The sequence below is a fragment of the Arvicanthis niloticus genome, chromosome 1 (assembly GCF_011762505.2).
Source record: "Arvicanthis niloticus isolate mArvNil1 chromosome 1, mArvNil1.pat.X, whole genome shotgun sequence".
NCBI lineage: Eukaryota > Metazoa > Chordata > Mammalia > Rodentia > Muridae > Arvicanthis > Arvicanthis niloticus.
The window spans coordinates 116624787-116644748 of record NC_047658.1 but is presented as its reverse complement, the minus strand read 5'-3'; the positions used below and the strand labels follow the sequence as shown (position 1 = coordinate 116644748).

General features: G+C 40.1%; 1 protein-coding gene across 23 annotated transcripts in view; it reads left to right on the top strand.

The window, feature by feature from the left end:
* LOC117720735 (solute carrier family 22 member 19-like) overlaps window positions 1–18596 on the top strand; it is a 110702-nt gene extending 92106 nt beyond the window's left edge. The window contains exons 12-16 of one of the 23 annotated variants that reach the window (XR_013105298.1): window positions 8861–9301; window positions 9806–9876; window positions 10845–10916; window positions 12012–12212; window positions 12686–18596. The gene's annotated coding sequence lies outside the window, so the exon portion shown is untranslated. Of the gene's footprint in view, window positions 1–8860; window positions 9302–9805; window positions 12213–12685 lie in introns of all 23 variants that reach the window. The other 22 variants (XR_013105294.1, XR_013105284.1, XR_013105305.1 and 19 more) reach the window with 22 other exon arrangements.
* The last annotated feature ends 1366 nt before the right edge of the window (window positions 18597–19962 follow it).

Sequence of the window (19962 nt, the reverse complement as noted above, 5' to 3'; positions counted from 1 at the left end):
TAACCTGGACTGTTGTCTGTTAACTCCTCTCAGCTATTTCTAAATAAAATATGGGAAACCTCCTAACAATAAACTCAAAGCCATGAGTTTGCTATAGTCCCTTAACACATAGGTTAACCGTCCCAAATCAGTTAAAAAAGTTAAAGAAGGACTGGGTCTAGGCCTTGTATTCCTAAATGTGTTATACAGGCACAATGCCCATGAGAGTATCAATATTCATCTCACTTTTACATTAATAAGAAGCTCGTACCAATGAAAACCTTAAATCAAAGTAAATTTTGTACCATTTAAGAAATTATAACTTCATCTTGATAATAATTATACAGATTTCTACCAATAGGTTATGGCTATGCAATAAGTCCTAGCTAATCCTCCCTGTTCCAACAAAACCACTACTTTTCCCTAGAAAGACAGACCATTATTAACCACATTAGTCCCCAAGCCAAGGGAATAGGGGTGCTGACTCTTCTTTAACTTCTTCAAGTTGATTACGGGCATTGAGATATTAGAAGAGGGGTGGGGGGAAGAGTAAATTGATAGGCCTCTGACACTGTGTGTTCACTGAATCCAGATGGATTTCCAAGACATTGGAGGTTTGGGCAGGTCTGCTCAGTATGCTTGATGAATAGATACACCATGGCTGTGTATTCTGCAATATACAATTCTCAGAACAAGTTTTAGTATCAAGAAAAAAAAATTTTTCCCCTAGGGGGCTGACATTTTTTAAAAGATGTTGGTTCTAACAACTTTTCTTTTTTTTTTTTCCTTTTTAAAATTGGTTGTAATATTTACATTTTAGATTTTATCCCCTTACCCCACTTCCTCCCACCACCCAGAAACCTCCTATCCTATCCCCCTCCTCATGCTTCTATGAGGCGGTGACTACACCCCCCATCCCTTCCCCACCCTCACATTTCCCCCCACTCTGTGTTTATTTTTTTTGGGGACCAAGAAATTCCTCTCCCACCTATGCCCGACAAGGCCATCCTCCCCTACATATACCACTGGAGTCTTGGGTCCCTCCCTATGTGTTCCCAGGCTGGTGGTTTAGACCCTGGGGGGCTCTGGTTGTTTGGTATTGTTGCTTTCCTCCTGGGGTCACAAACTCTTTCTGCTCCTTCAGTCCTCTCTCTAAGTTCTCCATTGGGAAACCCCTGATCATATCAGTGGTTAACTGTGAGCATCGTCCTCTGAGTGTGTTAGTCTTTGGCAGACCTCTAAAAAGATAGCTATATCATGTTCCCCAGATTATGCACTTCCAGCCATCCACAACAGTGGATGTACAGCTTAGGTGGCTGTACATGGGATGAATACCCAGGTGGAATGGTCTCCTGATGGCTCCTCCTTCAGTTTCTGTCCCATGTTTTGTTTCCATATTTGCTCCCTTGAGCATTTTTGTTACTCATTCTAAGTAGAACTGAGTCATCCCCTCTTGGTCTTCCTTCTTCATGAGCTTCATGTGGTCTGCGGGTTGAGTCTTTGCTAATCCTAGCTTTTGGGCTAACATCCGCTTAACAGTGAGTAAATACCCTGTGTGTTCTTTTGGGATTGGGTTAACTCACTCAAGATGATAATTTCTAGATCCATCCATTTACCTAAAAATTTCTCAAATTCATTATTTTTAATAGCTGAGTAATACTCCATTGTGTAGATGTACCACATTTTTTGTATCCATTCCTCTGTTGAGGGACATCTTGGTTCTTTCCAGCTTCTGGCTATTATAAATAAGGCTGCTATGAACATAGTGGAGCATATGTCCTTGTTATATGTTGGAGCATCTTCTGGGTATATGCCCAGGAGTGCTATAGCTGGAACCTCAGGTAATGCTATGTTCAGTTTTCTGAGGAACCGCCAGACTGATTGCCAGAGTGGTTGTACCAGCTTGCAATCCCACCAGCAATGGAGGACTGTTCCTCTTTCTCCACATCTCCAGCATCTACTATCACCTGAGTTTTTGATCTTAACCATTCTGACTGGTGTGAGGTGGTATCTCAGGGTTGTTTGATTTGCATTTCCCTGATGACTAAGGATGTGGAGCATTTCTTAAGGTGCTTCTCAGCCATTCAAGTTTCCTCTGTTGAGAATTCTTTGTTTAGCTCTGTACCCCGTTTTTTGATAGGGTTATATGGTTGTCTGGAGTATAATTTCTTGAGTTCTTTTTATATCTTGGATGTTAGCCCTCTATCAGATGTAGGATTGGTTAGGATCTTTTCCCAATCTGTTGGTTGCCGATTTGTCTTATTGACAATGTTCTTTGCCTTACAGAAGCTTTGCAATTTGATGAGGTCCCATTTGTCAATTCTTGATCTTAGAGCATAAGCCATTGGTGTTCTGTTCAGGAACTTTTCCCCTGTGCCTAGGTATTCAAGGGTCTTCTCTACCTTCTCTTCTATTAGTTTCAGTGTATCTGGTTTTAAGTTAAGGTCTTTTATCCACTTGGATTTGAGCTTTGTACAAGGAGATATGAATGGATTGATTTGCATTCTTCTACATGTTGACCTCCAGTTGATCCAGCACCATTTGTTGAAAATGCTGTTCTTTTTCCACTGGATGGTTTTAGCTCCTTTGTCAAAGATCAAGTGACCATAGGTATGTGGGCTCATTTCTGGATCTTCAGTTCTATTCCATTGATCTTCATGCCTGTCTCTGTACCAATACCATGCAGTTTTTATTACTATTGCCCTGTAGTATAGATCGAGGTCAGGGATGGTGATTTCCCCCAGAAATTCTTTTGTTGTTGAGAATAGTTCTCGCTATCCTGGGTTTTTTGTTGTTCCAAATAAATTTGCAAATTGCTCTTTCTATCTCTACGAAGAAATGATTTGGAATTCTGATGGGGATTGCATTGAATCTATAGATTGCTTTTGGCAAGATGGCCATTTTTACTATATTAATCCTGCCAATCCAGGAGCATGGGAGATCTTTCCATCTTCTGAGATCTTCTTTGATTTCTTTCTTCAGAGACTTGAACTTCTTGTCATACAGATCTTTCACTTGCTTAGTTAGATTCACTCCAAGATATTTTATATTATTTGTAACTATTGTGAAGGGTGTCATTTCCATAATTTCTTTCTCAGCCTGTTTATCTTTTGAGTATAGGAAGGCTACTGATTTGTTTGAGTTAATTTTATATCCAGCCACTTTACTGAAGTTGTTTTTCAGGTTTAGGAGTTGTCTGGTGGAAGTTTTAGGGTCACTTAATTATACTATCATATCATCTGCAAATAGTGAAATTTTGACTTCTTCCTTTCCTATTTGTATCCCTTTGACTTCCTGTTGTTGTCTAATCGCTCTAGCTATGACTTCCAGTACTATATTGAATAGGTAGGTTGAGAGTGGGCAGCCTTGTCTGGTCCCTGATCTTAGTGGGATTGCTTCAAGTTTCTCTCCATTTAGTTTGATGTTGGCTACTGGCTTGCTGTATATTGCTTTTACTATGTTTAGGTATGGACCTTGAATTCCTAATCTTTCCAAGACTTTTAACATGAAGGGATGTTGTATTTTGTCAAATGCTTTCTCAGCATCTAGTGAGATGATCATGTGTTTTTTTTTTCTTTGAGTTTATTTATGTAGTGGATTACATTGATAGATTTTCGAATATTGAACCATCCCTGCATTCCTGGGATAAAGCCCACTTGATCATGATGGATGATTGCTTTGATGTGTTGTTGGATTTGGTTTGCGAGAATTTTATTGAGTATTTTTGCATCGATATTCATAAGAGAGATTGGTTTGTAGTTCTCCTTCTTTGTTGGGTCTTTGTGAGGCTTAGGTATGAGCGTAATTGTAGCTTCATAGAACAAATTGGGTATTGTTCCTTCTGTTTCTATTCTGTGGAATAGTTTGAAGAGAATTGGTATTAGGTATTCTTTGAAGGTCTGATAGAATTCTGCACTAAAACCATCTGGTCCCAGACTTTTTTGGTGGGGAGGTTTTTAATGACTGCTTCTATTTCTTTAGGGGTTATGCGACTGTTTAGATGATTTATCTGCTCCTCGTTTAATTTTGGTACCTGGTATCTATCTAGAAAAATGTTCATTTCAACCAGATTTTCCAATTTTGTTGAGTATAGGCCTTTGTAGTAGGATCTGACGATTTTTTAAATTTCCTCTGTTTCTGTTGTTATGTCTCCCTTTTCAGTTCTGATTTTATTAATTTGAGTATTGTCTCTGCGCCCTTTGGTTAGTCTGGCTAAGGGTTTGTCTATCTTGTTGATTTTCTCAAAGAACCAGCTCCTGGTTTTGTTGATATTTTGTATAGTTCTTTTTGTTTCAACTTGGTTGATTTCAGCCCTGAGTTTGATTATTTCCTGTCATCTACTCCTCTTGGGTATATTAGCTTCTTTTTGTTCTAACGCTTTCAGGTGTGCTGTTAATTTATTAATGAACGTTCTTTCCATTTTCTTTTTGTGGGCACTTAGAGCTATGATTTTTCCTCTTAGTACTGCTTTCATGGAGTCCCACAAATTTTGATATGATGTGTCCTCATTTTCATTTAGATCTAAAAAGTCTTTAATTTCTTTCTTTATTTCTTCCTTGACCAAGTTATCATTGAGTAGAGCATTGTTCAGTTTCCACGTGTATGTGGGCTTTCCGTTGTTTTTGTCCAAGTCAAAGACAAGTCTTATTCCATGGTGGTCTGATAGGGTACAAGGGATTATTTCAATCTTTTTGTATCTGTTGAGGCCTGTTTTGTGACCAATTATATGGTCTATTTTGGAGAAGGTGCCATGAGGTGCTGAGAAAAAGGTATATTCTTTTGTTTTAGGATGGAATGTTCTATAGATGTCAGTTAAGTCCAATTGGTTCATAACTTCAGTTAGGTTCATTGTGTCTCGGTTTAGTTTCTGTTTCCATGATCTGTCCACAGCTGAGAGTGGGGTGTTGAGATCTCCCACTATTATTGTGTGAGGTGCAATGTATGCTTTAAGCTTTAGTAAAGTTTCTTTTATGTATGTGGGTGCCCTTGCATTTGGAACATAGATGTTCAGAATTGCAAGTTCCTCTTGGTACATTTTTCCTTTGATGAATATAAAGTGTCCTTCTTTATCTTTTTTGATTACTTTTGGTCGAAAAAACGATTTTATTTGATACTAGAATTGCTACTCCAGCTTGTTTCTTGGGGCCATTTGCTTGGAAGAATGTTTTCCAACCTTTTACTCTGAGGTAGTGTCTGTCTTTTTCACAAAGGTGTGTTTCTTGTATGCAGCAGAATGTTGGGTCATGTTTGTGTATCCAATCTGATATTCTATGTCTTTTTATTGGAGAATTGAGTCCATTGATATTAAGAGACATTAAGGAAAAATGAATGTTGTTTCCTGTTATTTTTGTTATTGGCGGTGGTATTATGTTTGTATAGCTGCCTTCTTTTAGGGTTGTTAGAAGATTAATTTCTTGCTTTTTCTAGGTTGTAGTTTCCCTTCTTGTGTTGGAGTTTTCCACCAATTATCCTTTGAAGGGCTGGATTTGTGGTAAGATATTGTGTAAATTTGGATTTGTCATGGAATATTTTGGTTTCTCCATCAATATTGATTGAGAGTTTTGCTGGGTAAAGTAGTCTGAGCTGGCATTTGTGTTCTCTTAGGGTCTGTATGATATCAGTCCAGGATCTTCTGGCTTTTATAGTCTCTGGTGAGAAGTCTGGTGTAATTGTTAGAGGTCTGCCTTTATATGTTACTTTATCTTTTTCTTTACTGCTTTTAGTATTTTTTCTTTGTTTTGTATATTTGATGTTTTGATTATTATGTGACGAGAGGTGTTTCTTTTCTGGTCTAGTTTATTTGGGGTTCTGTAGGCTTCTTGTATATTTAAGGACATCTCTTTCTTTAGGTTAGGGAAGTTTTCCTCTATAATTTTGTTGAAGATATTTACTGGCCCTTTAAGTTGGGAGTCTTCACCCTCATCTATACCTATTATCCTTAGGTTTGGTCTTCTCATTGTGTCCTGGATTTCCTGGATGTGTTGGGTTAGGGTGTTTTTTGCATTTTGCATTTTCTTTGACAGTTGTGTCAATGTTTTCCATGGTGTCTTCTGCACCTGAGATTCTCTCTTCTATCTCTAGTATTCTGTTGGTAATGCTTGCATCTATGACCTCTGGTCTTTTTTTTTTAGGTTTTCTATCTCCAGAGTAGCCTCCTTTTGAGATTTCTTTATTGCTTCTACTTCCATTTTTAGATCCTGGACAGTTTTGTTTAATTCCTTCATCTGTTTGGTTGTGTTTTCTTGCATTTCTTTAAGGGCTTCTACCTGTCTACCTGTGTTCTCAAATTCTTTGAGAGTGTTATTTATGACCTCCTTAGAGTCCTCTAACATCATCATGAGAAGTGATTTTAATTCTGGGTCCTGCTTTTCTGGTGTGATGTGGTGTTCAGGACTTGTTATGGTGGGGAACTGGGTTCTGGTGATGCCAAGTAACTTTGGTTTCTGTTGTTTACATTCCTGCACTTGCCATTCACTATTTGGTTAGCTGTAGTTCTACTCGCACTCACTGGTTCTGACTGGAGTCTGCCTTTCCAGTTATCTTGGTTGTATCAGAACTCCTCGGGGTAAGGATGACTCTATGATCCTGAGCTCCAGGTGCTCTGGGTTCAGTGGCTCTTCTAGGATATTTCAGGATATGGAGTCTCCACAGTGGTAGACCAGCTAGGTGTTTGCTGTTCTGAATGTAGTTGCTCCTCTAGGATGCTTCAGGATATGGTGTCCCCTGCTCGGCGGGCCATGTCCTCACTAGGTTGCCTGCAGCTCTATGGTCCTTGACCTCTCTTGGGTGCCTCTGCAGCTCTGGGGTCTGTGACCTGTGAACTCCCTAGGGTGCCTCTGGACTCAGTTTCCAGAGGGGAGCAGATCAGCTGGGAGACTGCTTGAGCCACTGGTATCCAGGCCAGAGGCGGAAGGGGAGTGGTTCTCCACAGGGGCAGGGTCTGGCTGCCAGGTGCCCTCTGGGGGGCTCTCAACTGCCAGTTGTGGGCGGGTTCTCCTACCTTCTGCTCTGCAATCGGTGCCCTCCCTAGGGTGCCTCTGAACTCAGTTTCCAGAGGGCAGCAGATTGGCTGGGAGACTGCTTGAGCCACTGGTATCCGGGCCAGAGCTTTTTCTTAGTTTTTTTCTGACTTATAAACAGCCATTCCCAATCTATTTGTATCAGTATAAAACGTAGGTTTAATTGGCATTCCTTTTATAATACATAAGAGAATCTAATTATGTCTTTTTATAAACTGAAGATGCTTGCTTTTTGTATATTTGCTGTTAATTTTTTTTAAAGAGTTGCTACAAGTTTCTTGCCAATCTTCATTGATTACTCATAGCAAAATAATCTCAGCATTAGTATAAGGCACTCCAATTTCTGCTGGGTCTATTCTTGACAATTGACACAGTTATATTCTTCCTTTTATCATTAAATCAGCAAACTTTTATATATGTCTTTAATTTTTACTTTGTTAGTGTCCTAAGAAGATCCATTTTAACATACTATCTTCCCTTTGCATAATGAGCTCTGTAGAATGAGTTGAAGGCAAAATAACCAAAATAAAATCTAGTTTGAAATATATGTGATCTACATATACATCTTGCAGTCTCCTTTTTTATTAAAGCTAACTTTTTCTCTGCTTCCTTTGTTATCTGTCTCAAATTGTCTAAGTCTGAATCTCTTTGTAATGTTTGAAACAAATTACTAACTTTCAAATTAAATACTTAAATAACAAATCCATTGACAGGTTTGCTGCCTGTCTTAATGGTCAATGCTCCAGAATGAAAGACACACACAGAGCTTTTATATTTTGATATGTCTTATACAGTTCAATCAGCTGGGCCACTGCATAAAACATGGTTAATTTCGAGTTATTACTTACTAAATTCTGTGTTCTATTTTGGCGGCTCTAGACCCAGAGGGCTGCCCAACTGGGCTGTGTTCTGGGCCACAGTCTCCTGGCTCCTTCACATGGCTGCCATGCCTCTCTGTCCTGCACTATTCTCAGGCATTGTAGACATTATCTCCTCCACACTCTCCTGGCATGGCAAATCTCCCTGCTCTTTCAGTCCTTGTGGCCCCAAGCCTTGGAATCCTAAAAATTCTGCCTCTGTCTTCCCTGCCCAGCCATTTACTGCCCACATCTTTATTTACCAATCTGAACCAACTGGAGACAGAGTTCCTCAGTGTCTTATGTGCAGATGTGAGGACTATCTCATGCAAACAATTTTGGGGACTCAAATTAACATTAGAATACAAGCAGCATTAGGCCAAACCCACTACACTTAACTCTTGAGTAGTTAATCCAATAGTGGACCATAGCCAATTAATCTCTTCCATTAAATTTTGAAAACCAATAAGAGTTCACAACTAATCTCTTCTGATCTGTACCTTCTATGATTGTTTGGGATGACAATTTTTAGTAATTTTTTCTACATATTAAAATATCCACACCTGTGTTGGCTAATAGAGTCATCTGAGAGGAGGGAACCTCAATTGAGAAAACACATTCATAATATTGTATTTAAGTCTGTAAGTAAATCATACTACAAACTACCTTATTGTAGAGACTCACAAATAACATATTGTAGGCAGAACTGCTATATAACAGGTTGACTCAGATTTGTGTTCAGAAATTATTTGCCACAGTTTAAATGGTCATTATAGCACAAGGATAGACACAAGCTGAACTTTAACAGATTTAAGTATAGACAGCATGTGGGCAGAATATTCTTAGCCCTTTAAAAGAAATATCTTTCTACCTAACTGTAACATCACTAAGTAATGCTATCTCTATGACCTTGATATAGAAATGAATAGAGGACTGTTCAGGTCAGGGTCAATCCTATTTAGTATGTCTTGGTGAAACCCATGTCTTTCCCCTCTTTGTACTTAGGTAAATTGTTGCCTCTCATTGAAGATAGTTATTCAGCCTGGATGGCCTATCAGGACCATCTGAGTCAAACTGGAAGCCTGGGGCGATTCCAGAGTTTTCAGATGACTTTTCTGCTGATCTGCAGTGCTGTTGTGCTCCCTCATGTTATATTGGAGAACTTCACAGAAGCTACTCCCAGTCATTGCTGCTGGGTCCCCATCTTTAACAATGACACTGTCTTTGACAATGATGGGATCCTGAGCCAAGATGACTTTCTAAGGGTCTCCCTTAACCCTGCCCCCAGACTCTAACCTGAGACTAGACAAGTGTCCCTTGGTCCAACCACAGTGGCATTGCCTTCATCTAGATTGCATTTTCTTCAGTATAACAGAGCTAGACACAGAGTTCTGTTTGGATGGCTGGGTGCATGACCAAAGCACTTTTTTCTCCACCTTGACTGAGGTAAGTGACCTAGTTACCCCCTCAGGAATTGAATGTTGGAGATGGAACAAATAGTACATTTGCTTTGTGCTTAGTCTTCATTCTTTTAGCTAATGTTGGTTACTTCTTTACTAAATTTGAGATGTGTACTTGTTGAACAAAATGACTCAGAAAATAAGACCCTTCATTTACAAAATGACCACAATAAAAGCAGCTAACCCGCATGCTTTATTATGAATATTATAAAAAGTCCACTAAGCAAGTGATTTGTGTGTTCTTTTGTAAATGTTATATAAAATTCATAATCTTTAGCCATGATTTAAAGTTGAAAATATACCTGGGCAATCATATAAAACCCTAATAGAAGATTGTGAGAATGGCTCAGCTGTAGAGTCCTAGTGTAGCAGGTATAAGTCCCTGGATTTAACCCTAAGTACTATAAAAATGTTTTCAAAGTTTACCGTTTTTTTTTTTTTTTTTTTTTTTTTTTTTTTTTTTTTTTTTTTTTTTTTTTTTTTTTTACAGGATGCAATATGGCTAATTTATAAAGCATTTTCAACCAGTGCACAAGGCTCTTGGTTCAATCCTTAAAATATGTATGTATGTATGTATGTATGTATGTATGTATGTATGTATCTTCTATCATCAATCAATCTATCTATCATCTGGAATAAGGACAAATAAAACTCAGTGTCTAGGCTGGAAAAAATGTCTAGAACGAGAGACTTGTGGTAAATACATGAAATGTTCCATCTGAGATTTAGTAAAGCACTTGGGTGAATTTTTCTGAGAAATTAAAAATTCTCCTTACATATGTATGAAAGAAGAAAGTTATGCATATTGCCTAATGGCACACATGTTCCAAACAATTAAATGTCTTAAAAGTATACACACAAGACTAATAGTTAAATGAGAGTGCAGGCAGCAATGTTCAGGATGCACTAGATTATTTAAACTCCTCAAATTATTGTACCATATAGCCAAATTGGAGAAGCTCCTAGTGTGGGATACCAGCCATTAATATAACCTTCAAAATTAGAAAAGACTTCTTGGAAAAGACACTTTTAAGTTGATAGCTATCAAACTTCAATAGAAGTCAGGTAACATTCAAAAGAGAAATTGGAGAAAAAGAAACTAAACTTCAAGGTCATGTTGGAAGGTTTTTGAACAAATACCACTTTGCTGATTTATTTCTCTTCCAATGGGATCTCAGAGACCGAACACAATGCTTCAGTTTTTACTCATGGCTGGCATGTTGGTAGGAAACATCCTAAGTTGCCATTTGACAGATATGTGTGTGGCTTTGGCTTATAGGTCTCTCCATATGAATTTTCACCACTTTGTGAGTAATTGATTCAGTATAAAACAGTTATAGCAAACTATTGTGTTCTATGATCCTGATATAGATCTAAGGATCGACAGTTGAGATGGTGTGAAGAACAGTTTCACTTTGAGTGGCTTAGTGAAACAGATATTTCCCCCCCAAAGGGATAAATTATATGTACTTGCCTACATATAATTTTGCCAGTAATGGGTATAGTCATATAGACTTTGTGGCTTTTAGGACCTTCTGAATCCAGTTGGCAGTCTAAGGAGATTGAAATTAAAAACAAGAGAATCTGGAATGAAAAAAGAGGTACTTTTACATTTATAGCCTGAATCAATCAAGAGCTAACTTGATTAATCAACTTAAGGGAGAAAGAAGTATTTTGGTTCATAGTTTGAGGGTACAGCTATCCTTACAGAGATGGCTTGGTGGGGTAAGTGACTTGGGCCAATGGCAGTAGAAGCTTGAGCTTATAGAATCACATCTTTGCAGACCAGGAAACAAAAATGGGACATGAAATGGGGGCTGTCTATAAGCAATAAGAAATATCCCCCACCAAGAGGCCTACTTCTTCCAATGAGGCACCACTTCTTAAGGTTCTACAACATTCCAAAATAGTGCAACCAACTGGTGTCAAGTGTTTAAGCCTTGGATTGATATTTCACATACCATCATCATATGAGTTGCTGCACTTCCCCTAAAGTCATGGTTTATAAAGTATGACATTTATGTTTATATATTTTTAAATTCACTTATTTTCCTGAGACAGTGTTTTACTAGGTAACCCAGATTTGTCTGGAACTCAACATGACTGGCTCTGGTTGACCTTGAACTCCAGGTGACTTTCCTGTCTAAGATCCTTGAATTCTGGTACTATAGGCATGAGATAATAGACTTGACTTTTAGTTGATAGTTTATACATGTGTGCCACTATTTTTTTCTATGCACTGTCTTTTGGAGATATAGATGCATCCTCCTGGTATTTTTAGTTCATGGTTTGATTGACCAAGCTTTAGAGTCAACTGCCATTTCATCATTTCACTTAATGCATTACTTATTTACATATTTTACTTTACTCTGAAAGGAATTACAAATTTAGGAATCATGCATGTGTTGTATAAATACTAATGACATATATAATTAATATAATTCATGTTATAATATGAAGACATTGCTGAGAGTTCATCAATCATCAATTTTGCTAACTTATTAATATGGTTGCTCATATTCCTCCATTACTGGTGGGCTTATAAACTGGTACAAACACTCTGGAAATTAATGTGGAGGTTCCTCAAAAAATTGGAAGTGATATACCTAAAGACCTAGCTATACCATTCTTGGGCATGTATCCAAACAATGCCCCATCATAACACAGGGGCACATATTTTACTATGTTCATAGCAGCCTTATCTATGATATCCAGAAGCTGGAAACAACCCAAATGTCTCACAACAGAAGAATGGATACAGAAAATGTGGTTCATTTACACAATGGAATACTACTCAGCTATTAAGAACAAGGACATCCTGAGTTTTGCAGGCAAATGGATGGAACTAGAAGAATATCATCCTGAATGAGGTGGCTCAGACCCAAAGAACATGCATGGTATGTATTCACTAATAAGGTAAAGTACAGAATACTTAGGATACAATCTACAGAACTTAAGAAGGTTAACAAGCAGAAAGACCCAATTCCACTTGGGAGGGAGAAGAAAACAATCATGGGAGGCAGAGGGAGGGAGGGATCTGAGTGGGAGAGGGGAGGGGGAGGGGAAAAGTGAAACATGATCAGGTATGGGGACAGAGACAGGATAGAAGCCCTGAGGGTCAGCAGAATGAAGGAAAATATGCAACCTGGGTGGGGGGGGGGTGGAGAATGCCACATTGGGGGATGCTCCAGAGACCTGGGAGGTAAGAGACTCTTAGGACTCAAAGGGAGAAACCTTAGGTGAAATGCCCAACAGTGGGGAGAGGGAACTCATAGAGTCCACATCCAGTAGAAGACAGGGTATCAAGTGGAGGGATGGTTGTCATCCTACAGTCAAAAAACTCTGACCAAGAATTGCTCCTGTCTAAAAGAATTGCAGGGATAAAAATGGAGGAGAGACTGAAGTAAAGGAGGTCCAGTGACAGGCCCAAATTGGGATCCATCTCAAGGAGAGGCTCCAAGGCTGGACTCTATTACTGATGCTATAGTGTGCTTACAGACAGAAGCCTAGCATGACTGTCCTCTGAGAGTGCCAACAAGCAGCTGACTGAGACAGATGCAGATACTTACAGCCAACCATTGAACTGAAATCCAGGACTCTGTGGTTGAATTAGGGAAAGGCTGGAAGAAACTGAGGAGGGTGAACTCTTAGGAACACTAGCACTCTCAACTAACCTGGACCCCTGAGATCTCTCAGACACTGAGCTACCAACCAGGCAGTATACACTATCGGGTAGGAGGTGCCCAGCACATATGCAGCAGAGGACTGTATTTGGCTTCAGTTGGAGAAGTAGTGAGGCCTGGCCTGAGGGTTGGGGTTGGGGGTTTGGGACATGGAAATGGGTGTGGGTTTGGGGAGGGAGGAGGAATGGAATGAGGTACTGTGGAAGGGTAGATCAGGAGGGGGCAATGATTGGATTAAAAAAAAGTAAATCAAATCAAATCAAAACAAAAAACCCCAACCAACCAACCAACCACCCAACCAAACCAAGACAAGACAAGACAAGACAACACAACACAACACAAGACAAGACCCTCTGTACATGTACTTTTTGTTCAATTGGGCAAAAATTCTAATGGTCTATGAAATTCAGAATTCTGTTTTCCTATATTACACTTGTTAATACTACAATCCTTCATTTCTGCTGGGGTCCATCCTTAACACAAAATCAGGGTTCTCAACTGGAAGCAGGGATATCTTAAAGCCATGTAAGAAAACACAGGCAATGTTTTGTGTACAAGCTGAAGGTCAAGTCTTGAGGCTTGAGGTTACTGTTTTATTCTCCCTCCCCTCTGCTTCCTGTCTGTGTTGCACTCTCCCACTCCTTTTTCCCTTCCTCCTGCCCCCTCTCTCACAGCTCTGTGTCCACTCACTGGAGCTTGCTCTCTCCTCAGGCTGGAGGTTGACATCTCTCTTTGGCTGGCACATGCACTTACGCACTCTCTGTGTGCTCTCCTTTCTCACTCACACACTTCTCATCTTCCTTGTCCCAGTCTTTTATTGTTACTCAAAAGGCAAGTAGAAAAAAGGCATTGTATTATCATTTTCAGATCAAAATCAAAAGAATGATCCCATGTCACAAAGAATTAAGAATTGTGCATTCTGGTCTGGGCCCAGGCATTGAACAGATCCTGGGCAGCAGCTATACACCCAATTCCACAGAACCCAGAGGAAGCGGGGCTCCCAGGAGCTCTAACCTGGGCAGGATCTTAGGTAAGGAGACAGCAACACCCACTCCAAATGGGGAGTAACTGGGACCCACTAGGACCCAGGAATTTACTCCTGGCCCAGAGCACTGGTTCCTTCCAGTCTGGGCCTGAGCACTGAGCAGATCTTGGGCCTTAGCTCTAACCCATCCCACACAGTTCTGATACAACCAAGATAATAAGAAAGACAAGGTACAGTCAGAGACAGGACAGGTAGCACTAAGGAGATCCAGATGGTGAAAGGCAAGTATAAAAACATAAGCATCAGCAACCGGGGGTACTTGGCATCCTTAGAACCTAATTCTCCCACACTAGAAAGTCCTGAATTTCCCATATCACCAGGAAAGCAAGATTCAGATTTAAAGTCACTTCTAATGATGATGATAGAGGACTTTAAGAAGGACATAAATAACATTCTCAAAGAAATTGAGGAGAACACAGGTAAACAGGTAGAAGCCCTTAACAAGGAAACACAAAAATCCCTTAAAGAACTGCAAGAAAACACAATCAAACAGGTGAAGAAATTGAACAAAACCATCCAGAACATAAAAATGGAAGTAGAAACAATCAAGAAATCACAAAGGGAGACTACCCTGGAGATAGAAAACCTAGGAAAAAAATCAGGAGTCATAGATACAAGCATCACCAACAGAATACAAGAGATAGAAGAGAGAATCTCAGGTGCAGAAGATATCATAGAAAATATTGAGACAACTGTCAAAGAAAATGCAAAATGCAAAAAAATTCTTAACACAAAACATACAGGAAATCCAGGTCACAATGAGAAGACCAAATCTAAGGATAATAGGTATAGAAGAGAGTGAAGATTTTCAACTTAAAGGGCCAATAAGTATCTTCAACAAAATTATAGAAGAAATCTAAAAAAAGAGGTGCCCACAATCATACAAGAAGCCTACAGAACAACAAATAAACTAGACCAGAAAAGAAATACCCCCTGTCACATAATAATCAAAACACCAAATGCACAAAACAAAGAAAAAATATTAACTGCAGTAAGGGAAAAAGGCCAAGTAACATATAAATCAGACCTATCAGAATTACACCAGACTTCTCACAAGAGACTATAAAAGTGAGAAGATCCTGGACAGATGTCATACAGACCCTAAGAGAACACAAATGCCAGCCCAGGCTACTATACCCAGCAAAACTCTCAGTTACTATAGATGGAGAAACCAAGATATTCCATGAGAAAACCAAATTTACACAATATCTTCCCACAAACACAGCACTACAAAGGATAATAGCAGGAAAGCTCCAATACAAGGAGGGAAATTACTCCCTAGAAAGAGCAAGAAAGTAATCCTCTTCCAATAAATGCAAAAGAAGATAGCCACACCAACAATGCCACCGCTAATAACAAAAATAACAGGAAGCAACAATCTCCTCTCCTTAATATTTCTTAATCAATGGACTCAATTCCCCAATAAAAAGACATAGGCTAATGGACTGTATAGGTAAACAGGACTCAGCATTTTGCTGCATACAGGAAACTCACCTCAGTGACAAAGACAGATACTATGTTAGAGTAAAAGTCTGGAAAACAATTTTCAAGCAAATGGACCTAAGAAACAAGCTGGAGTAGCCATTCTAAAACCTCCAGCCTGAGAACAGAAAGAGATGGACTCATGGCTCCACTAGTATAGGTAGTTGAGGGTGGCCTTATCAGGCATCAGTGGAATTGGAGGGCCTTGGTGCCTGAGTGTTGGGGAATTTGAGAGCAGGGAGGCAGGAATGGGAGGATGGTGGGAGCACACCCTCATAGAAATAGGGGGAGGGGGGATGGGATAAGGGGTTTTGTGGGGGAAATGGGAGAGGAGATAACTTTGAAAGGTAAATAAATAAAATATCCAATAAAAAAAAAACAGATAATGAGTCTAGCAACTGTAGTTGAACAGTTAAGATTTTTTGTCAACAATTTATTATGGGGATTTTATATAATCCTCAAGGACAAGGTATTGTGGAAGAGGCCCATGGAACTTTAAAAAGATTGGTGAGACATACTGTTGCTGAGACAAAGACTGATGCCAACCTGTGAGCTTGCTGAGTGTTGGGCCTTGGACAAGGTAACTCCATTTAACCTGCGCCTTTCAGGCACATAGAGGGTGTGATTAACAAGTCTCCACCTCCAGAGATTTAAATATTAATGTGTTATCTAAAGGCCAGGGGCGTAGCTAATTAAGTTATTCCCTCCCCTCTTCCCCCTCCCTATGAAAGGCCAGGTGAGCCTGGCTTTTGGGAAAGCGCATACCATCTACATCCATTCACCAAACCATGAACAATAAAAGCTTTGGAAAACTGGACTCCACGTGTCTCCTGGTCCTGGGCCTTCCCAGCCTTTGGAACCTTGAACTGCAGCCACCGCCAGCCAGCCTGCAGCGCTGTGTGAATGTGGGACCCTCTGCCGGCCAGCAGTGTGAGAAGCGCGTCCTGGACTCCCCCCCCCCCCCCCCCCCCCCCCCCCCGTGAGGTTTTTCTTCTCCACAGCTGAGTGCCCTGAAAAGGATGACTGGGGAGCTGTATTGGACATATGTTCCTGACCCACCTTTGCTTGACTATATCCCAGATGGGACAAGCTGCCTTGCCTAAAGTTTTTAGACCTTGTGGGATAGAGAATCGAAAAGAGAAATTATGTCTCTTGTATTCTTAAAGGTGCCCAGCTATTAGAACTCAATTATGTACTGGTCTAGAAGTCAATCCAACATGGAAAACAACAGTCTACTTTTGGAAAACTGGATCTGGACTTTGTCAGAGACAGCTTTAATTCCATTAACTGCTAGCACCACTGCTTCTGCAATAGCATTGACACCAGGAGTTAAGATAACTATTTTTGTTAATCATGTAGCAAAAAAAAATGTTACTAATGTATTGAGTATACAAAAGGATTTATATAGATATCTGGAACAATGAATGATGCTCTATAACCCATTTAAATTATCTGAAGGAGGTTCAGGGTTCAAGAGTTAGAAGCCATCCCAATTGTTATGACAAATATCATTGGAGTAGTGTTACTTTTGAAATTCACAATGATTGTCATTATATGTCAGGGGCATCTCTGTCTATACACTAAAGGCCTAAAATCAGCCATAGGCCTAAGTCAGCCTGCTAGCACAAAGTCTTGGGTCTCTGTGGAAAGACACTGAAACAGATGGCTAGAAGCTAAACAAACATATGTTGTAAACAAACAGATAGTTGTCAGGCTCTAGTCATAGACCTTGTAGATAGGTGACCTTGGGTAGACAGTACCAACTTAGATTAGGATAAGTGAATCATAGGTGGAGTCATAGTGGCCTGTCCCCTGGACCTTCACCCAGCTGACACACTGTTCTGGAAGATATCTGTACTTCCCCTGAACACCTACTCTCCTGCGTCATCCCCTTCCCCACATCCTGCCTTTTTGTGTATATAACCTGTGTGTGAAAAAGTAAAAATTGCGATCTGATCAGCCTATAGACAGGTCACCGTTCTTTGCATCTTTGCCTGCTACCCCCCGTCCCCCCACCCCGCTCTCTTTCAGGTGATCTCCCTGGACCCCTGTTTAATGTTCTGCTGGACAGGACAATTATAATTAGAAAAAAGTTTAAAGACACCTGTAGGATATTTGGCATAATTCTAACACCTCTCTGGGTGTGTTAACTTTTCATAGTGAGATTATGAATTTAAAGAATGCTGTTCTGTTGAGCTTTGATGCTGCAGATAATGCCAATAAAATTAGCCATGGGCTGAGCTCAATATTTCCATTTTGGACAAAGCTCAGGAATGGCATATATAGCTTGATCAGGCTAGCCCTTGTCCTGGGAGTACTTTTATTCCTGACTACTGTGTTAAAGCTTATCTTTAACAACATCGACATGTTGGCAGCCAAAGTACATTGCTTAAACCTGAAAATGGACCCCCAGGCAGAGTTATTAAATTAACAGGCTGGCAAGCCAAGTACGGGTAAGATTCTGCATAGAGCCTTACCAACCTAAGACAGAAGTGCATTGCTTTTGATAATGCATATTCCACAATGAATAAGGAAGGCTTTCTTGTCAGAATGACTTAAGACAGGCTCAGTCTTGTTAACAAAATAAAAAATGGGGAGATATGGAAAGCCTTTGGGGCTGCTTGGCAAGAAGCTGACATGGGCCAAGGAGAAGGAAATGGGCTGCTTAGAAGGAATACAACATTGACCAAGGACAAGTAAGTAGGCTTCAAACAGAAATCTGACATTAGACTAGAACAAAGAAGTAATTTCAGGTAGGAATCTAAATCTTAGGCTACAATAAAGAAGTAATTTCAGACAGGAATTTAAATTTTAGGCTAGAATAAGCAAGTGGGCTTCAGACATTAAAATGACCTTGGGCTAGGACAGGGAAGTACATTGAGATTCTTTGGTCATCCCGATAAGCCTTTAGAAACAGTGACAATGGGAGTGTTCACATGATTGGGGTTAATGCCTTGCTTCTTCTTTGACTATTTGTATTTATTGTATTGCTTGTTCCTCGACTATTTGCACCTATTGTATTGCTAGTCCCTCAATGTAGAACTGACCTTAATGCATGCATGTAATCAAAATGGTGTAAAAGCACAAAGGAAGAGGTGGTATAGGATGCAGGTTCTAGGGAGGGGAAATGGGGAAATACAATGCATCTGTATTGTAAATAATAAAATATTTAAGAAAAAGAATTGTGCTTGTTACCTGAAGTTTCAAGCTTTCCCTATTCCCAGTCATGTGGCCAAAGTAAAGATTGCAAACTTATTACTTAAACTTTAACTATTGACTTTTTATACTTCAGAGCTCAAAGTTCCCAGGTCAGCTACATGTGATTTTCTGTTAAGCTCTAATAATAAATGACATGGGCAGAAGTGCCAGGCAATGGTTAGAAAGAATCAGGTTAATCCCTAACTCAGTTCCACTAAGTTCTGTTTCTGCATGTTACACACAATGACTCACTAGCTTTTGCCTTTCTGAATTAAAATATTCTGTGTTTGTGTTTCCTTATTCCATTCTTTCCCTTATCCCAATGATTGTGTCTTTATACTAATACTTTTTCATAATTTCAAAAAATTCATTCACTCTCTGGTAATGAACCCTGTATGACTACAGCAGTATGTGGTTCTGTTTCATTTTCTGAATCTCTCTCTCTCTCTCTCTCTCTCTCTCTCTCTTTAAATCTTTTTTTTACAGTCCAGTTGTTATCCTGTCCTGATCATACTTCATCCCATATCTCCTCCCTTCATCCAAGAGGATGTCCCCACACCCACCCCCATCCGACTAGACCTCCCCACTCCCTGGGGACTCAAGTCTCTCTAGGGTTAGGGGCTTCTTCACTCACTGAGGCCAGACCAAGCAGTCCTCTGCTGTATATGTGTCAGGGGACTCATATCAGCTGATGTATGCTACCTGGTTGGTGGCTCAGTGTCTGAGAGATCTCAGAGGTCCAGGTTAGATGAGACTGCTGGTATTCCTATAGGGGTCCCCGGCTTCTGCCCACTGGTTGGTTGTATGTATCTGTATCTGTCTGAGTCAGCTGCTTGCTGGGCCTCTCCAAGGACAGCCATGCTAGGCTCCTGTCTTTAAGAACACAATAGCATCAGTGAGAGTGTCAGGCCTTAGAGCCTCTCCTTGAGATGGATCCCAATTTGGGCCAGTCACTGAATCTCCTTTCCCTCAGTCTTTTTTCCTTTTGAGTCCCTGCAGTTTTTTTTAGACAGGAACAATTCTGGGTCAGAGCTTTTGACTGTGGGATGGCAACCCCACCCCTCCACATGATGCCCTGTTTTTCTATTGGATTTGGACTCTACAAGTTCCCTCTCCCCACTGTTGGACATTTCATCTAAGGTCCCTCCCTCTGAGTCCTGAGAGCCTCTTACTTCCCAGGTCTCTGGTATATTCTAGAGGCTCCTCCTCCTACCTCCTGAGGCTGTCTATTTCTGTTTT